Genomic DNA, 5,113 nt, shown 5'->3' with positions numbered 1-5,113 from the left:
GGATCAAGTGAAAGGTATCGAAAACATTAAAACTTTTCTGTAGGGTCCTATCCGTAATGTTGTCAGGCACTTAATAACAATAACAATCTGAGTCAGTGGCTAAAACGGGCACTATTAACGAACATATGTTGACGCATTTAGCCCACGATTGGACCAAATTCAAAACATGGGAAAATAACAAGGTTATTCTTTATGATCAGTTCTGTTAACTGGGGGTACCTTGAAAATAGTACACAACTCTACAAGCAGCAACTTGAATATATTTGTCATTCTGATTTTGCTCAATGGCAATGCTGGAGGAATCAAATAAAAAAAATATGTAACCCTCCCTGCTGCTGCAACTTTTCCCCTACATGCAGTAAAAACTTACCTGGTTAAACAAGGGTTAAAAAAATCGAAAGTGCAACACTATCACCCATGAACACCACGGGAGAATTCAAAGCAGTGACATTCCAAAAGAACTGTCTGACCTTCGACCAAAACTGTTCACACACCCACACACACACATCAGTAAACCAGGCCCCCCCAGTTACATGGCCCTAGAAAAATCAAAGGACAGAGTTATCCACTCGTGTTATGGGACCTCTAGCCTCAGTAGAGAACTGAGTTTGGAACAGAGTCACAGACCCACCGATATTAGCAGGGCACACCCTGACTGTCTGACCAGATATCGAGGAAAAACTTGGTGACCTTTAGGACCTTTAAGTCTGGGAATGGAGAAGTTAGAAGACACGGGAAGAGAGATCAGAAAAGAGCCAGAGGGGACAAAAGAATGAAGGAACGGAACAAGGGCGAGACAGTGCGGTGGGAACCTCTCTCGCCTTCTCCTCTCTCTCTCTCTCGCTCCTTCTCTTCTCTCTCTCTCTGCGGACGTATGTTCATCGCTTGGTATTGTTTTATCCCTCAGTATGCTTGCCCTCGGCCAGTCGGTGGATGAAGTTATTTTCTTATGCACTTTTTAATAAATCTGTTGCTGGGAATCCATGAGACATTCCAGCGATCAAACATGAACTTTATTGTAGTGATTGTTTGGTGGTGCGAACATCAAGGTCGCCAGCAGAATTGGGGGTGGGTATGTTGATACAGAACTTGTTGACTATGCTTTATTCAAACTCACTCTGTAAATGATCACATATCTTTAAATATTCTTTTACTAAAAAAAACTGTATCACTTTTCTATTGTTTTTTCTATTCTAATCTTTATAATTTAGATGTATTATTTTGTATTGATTTGTATGGCAATAAATTTAAGTTCACAAAGTTTGAGGTTCGCTTTTGCAGGAAACAGGGTCTCACCACTTTATTAATGTTGGAAGGCTTTTGATTGCAGATCACATGACGCTTTCCTCAGCAGGATGGATCGCTTGCCAGTTTTCATTTAGATGTTCAAATTTCCATTTGTTGCTGAGCAACTTTTTCTGTAGGACTTGCTCGCTTCAAGTTGGCTCATAAATCTGAGACTGAAAGTCCATTCCGCCAGCCTTCAACAGCAGTTGAGAATAACAACTCACCACAGAAAGTGCTTTTAATATGTGCTCTGGCAGCTTTCCATCATTATAAACAGCAATCCTGATGGAACCGGAGCGCAACCTAGGCAGCAGTGGGAACGGTGAGGACAGAGGACCCTTTCTAGTTATGCTTATTATGTTCACCTGGAGAGTACTGGAGAACAAGACCATTCCTCCCTGCAGTCGTCTGTGATACTGGTCCTGTATATTACACTTGCACAGAACCATCTAATAATCAGACCAATAATTTAACGAAACGTCAACAGGGAGGCAGCTGGCGAGACTTTCTTTTCTTACCAGATGCACAATGCAACATCCAGCAGTGACAGACGCTGTCTATGTCTCTATGAAGGCAAAATTTCAAAAGAATGAACGCTAGCCGCAAGTATGACAGGCGACTCCATCATCAAGTCAGACCAAAGTAGTTCAAATAGCTCCAACTCAATATCACAGCGAAAATGCAGCATACACATTAAACAGCAAATATGAATCTCTCTCTTCTCTATCACATATAACAGTTAAACCCCTCTTCTCATAGTCTCTCTTCTCTTCTCTCTCTATACTTTGGCATTTAAAATAGTGTCTCGTCTTCATTATACTCCATTATTCTAAGAAAGGTTCTCTCGTTTTCTCTTGAACCAGGACTACAAAGGACGAAAGCCTAGCAGCGTGGGATCAGGGGAGGTGTTGTCTTCACCACCCATTGGCCGTCACTTCTTGCCAGTCAGCTTTCACCTGCTTAAGCGCATTCCTTTCACGGTGTTCATGGTTTCAGGCGAGGTTTCTACCGGGAGGGCCCAATTATCCACAGACGGTCTCTCACTTCCTCCTCCAAAACAAACAGAATCCGCTGATACAAACCACTAACAACACACTGAAGTAAAGCATTCTCCACCTTAAAAATTCACTTGCCCTCTCCCACAACTCGTTTGGACTCTACAAAGCGGACGGTCCGCAGTGGGGCTGGCGCATCGCACTTGGCGCTGTTGCAGTAACATCTAGCCTCAGCTTGTCTCTCTGATAACTTAAGATCCAGATGTCCGATGGGACTAATTCCCTTGCATCCAGGTTCAAGAGAGTTAAAATTCAGCTCATCTCTCAAGAGATCGTAAAACAGGTTGGGATGGGTATAAAGGTGTGGCTTCAGACTGGAATTAAACAGTCAATGTGATGACAAAGCTTCTGGCAGACACCAGGCACAAGAGGCGGATACACCGATCAGCCATTACACGAAACAATGTGTACTGCAGTCCCCAGACCTACAGACTGCTCTGCCTGTGTGTTCTGACCCACTCCCCCACGCTGGCATCAATGAGCCCTCGGCCCCCCCATGACCCTGTCTGGTTCTGTTCCTTCCTTCGCACTTTTGATAGTTACTGGACCTCTGCAGACCGCGGAAACCTACCAAAAGAGCTGCAGGTTTGGGAGATGGGATCTGGACCCAGTTGTCATCACAATGTGGGGCCCTTAACAAAGTTGGCTCAGATCCTCACGCTGGCCCATTCTTCCTGCTTCTATCACATCAACTTCTGAGACAAAATGATTCACTGGTCTGCTGATATACCCCCCACTGACAGGAACCCTGGATACCAGGAAATCAGTTTATTCTCCCACCTGTCAGTGGCTCACAGGTTAGGGCTGCATCAGTGCTATGACGCCATTGAACAGCAACCGGTGAAACCTGGAATAAAATGCTGAAAATTATGATTCTCTGATTGAACATTAGAACAATAAAACTACTATTATAGAACATAGCCGCCAGAGTCTATAGAAATTTTAATGGTGGAAATGTTGCGATGTTATATCTTTAAAGCTTACTTAAGGCAAGTTCGGGGGTGCACTCTGTTTGCTGACAACAGTCCACTAGGTGGTTTACTTCTGCTTTAGTTTCTCACTTCTATAAAAAGGAGGCATGGACGTTTCACAGGCCATTTATCTGAAGCGCTCAGTGGAACCAGAAAACAACATGTGAAGGTTTTAAAATAGGTTAAAGGTGCATAAGAGGAATCATGAAAGAAGCAGCTGACAGGTTTCATGCAGAAACCCGGCTGATGTAAGCTCAAGCAAACAAAACTCAGAATGCAGTGATCTGAAAGCATCGACAGTGGCCACCCGCTGCTGACCTCTGATTAAGGGATTACCCACCACACACAGAGAAGCCACGGGATTATGCCTTTTGTTTTGTTTTGTCCACTGCTGCAGGGGTGGAAGGACTGGACCAAAACCTGCCAGCATAAATGCATACTATTACACTACCACCAGCAGTGTGTACTCTGGACTGCGGGCAGTCAGAGGGTTTTGTGAAGCTTCCCTGAAAGGTCTGCCAGAAATAAAGGGGGCTGTTGTGCAAGTTTTGACAGAAGACAAGCTCAAAGGGAGGAAGACGAAGGAGAATTTTTGGCGTTCCAAGTGATCAGGCATGGGGCCTGATTTGTGCTGTCCAGGGTGGCCTTTTCGAGGCTCTGGCAGAGGCTCCGGTTCAACAAGAAGAAGCAACACTTCCAACTTACAGGGAGTCACCAGAGTTTTGGTTGTTTTTCTCCTTAACCTGTTTTATCAATTATCTTTGACATTAAAATCGTGAGGACAGAGGAGGCCTGCCAAATGAGATTTCTGTCTAAGTACGTCGTATATACCGTTCACACCATTACACACACTGGCAAAAAACCAAGCCTTATAGAAATAACACACTACTTATCATGAGCTTTCCTCTGTGGCCACGCTGCATACCTGTACACCACACAGAGAGGAAGGACACAGCAACACAATAGCAACAGTAAAACAAGGCCTTCTACAAGCAAGAAAAAGAAAGAGGCTACACTACACCCAATATTTATCTGGTTATGTGGACTGAATGAAAACTGCGAAGACAACTTTACACTCACACTCTGACCGTAAATGGGGCAGACATAGCGCTCGCGAGGGATAAATACAATACAATATATAGCGCACATGGTAACTCTCCAGACTCCTCGCAGCGCTGTCGAGACTTGCGAGATCTGTCTGATCTAGCATGATGCTTAGCTGAGAGACACTTTTTACAACAGCATCTGAAGTACGACAGTATGTTGGATGTTAAAGCTGTCTTATTATTCTGAGCAGTTCAGGACTTCTGTTGACTTTGATCGGTTGACAGCTTTCAAATCGGAAAGGAGCAGGCTGGGACAAAACAATCTCTTAGCGTTAAAGTCAAAAGCTCAAGCTTGAAATCCCAAGGGCCAAACTGTTTGCAGCTCCGTCTTCAAAATGCTTTGTTGTATCTTCTTACTGGAGAGTCTTGGGTGGCGCTACTGGCAGGAGGGTCAGTTAGGCAGGGGGTCGTCCCCTGGTTTTTTTATTTTGCCACAACATGAAGCCTCCCTGGGTTAGTTGGGGTGGGTGTCCCTGTACGCATACCTCGGCTGCAAGATGCGCAAAATATTGTTGTTTTTGTATTGATACACCCTGAGGGGGCCATGGATGTCTGGAACAAGCCTCTATGGTTTAGACACCCGAGTCTTACAACCATGGACAGCGGCTCTATTAGAAGTTACGTTCAAATGTTCTTTATGGAACATTGGTTAACGATTATAAATGAAAATCTCGCGAAGACCCCGTTGTTGTTT

At 44.4% G+C, this 5,113-nt stretch overlaps 1 protein-coding gene across 2 annotated transcripts in view; it reads right to left on the bottom strand.

Moving 5' to 3' along the window:
- Positions 1–5,113, bottom strand: part of si:ch73-72b7.1 (netrin receptor UNC5C) — a 184,830-nt gene that overhangs the window by 6,529 nt on the left and 173,188 nt on the right. The gene's annotated exons all lie outside the window — the stretch shown is intronic.

The sequence above is a fragment of the Morone saxatilis genome, unplaced genomic scaffold (assembly GCF_004916995.1).
Source record: "Morone saxatilis isolate NCDOM2014 unplaced genomic scaffold, NCSU_SB_2.0 Contig16, whole genome shotgun sequence".
Taxonomy (NCBI): domain Eukaryota; kingdom Metazoa; phylum Chordata; class Actinopteri; family Moronidae; genus Morone; species Morone saxatilis.
The sequence above is the reverse complement of the archived record's forward strand: the minus strand, read 5'-3'. Positions and strand labels throughout refer to the sequence as shown.